Here is a 315-nt window from a genome sequence, read left to right as displayed (position 1 = left end):
GCGCGGGCACTGGACCGGTACGGTTAATGTGCTGGAGATCGGAGTATCCGATTTGTCGAAATACCAAATCTGGATCGGACAGGAGTCCCGTGCATGGCTCGCGGGCTGAACGTGGAGAGACACTCAAGTATCGGAGCAGTCGCTGCATGCCATGCGTGAGATGGTCGGCCAAAGGCCGAGGCATAGAGGGCGAGTCTCCAGCGATGCGCGAGGAGCAGCACGTAATTTACTGAAGGCTGGTCACGTTTCGAAGCAGTCACTACATGCCACTCGTGGCATGGTCGAACGCGGTCCGAAGCATCTTGGGCAAGGCCC

This window comes from Plasmopara halstedii (assembly GCF_900000015.1).
Source record: "Plasmopara halstedii genome assembly, contig: Scaffold_650, whole genome shotgun sequence".
In the NCBI taxonomy this organism is placed as follows: Eukaryota; Oomycota; class Peronosporomycetes; order Peronosporales; family Peronosporaceae; genus Plasmopara; species Plasmopara halstedii.
Note: the sequence above shows the minus strand (reverse complement) of the source record.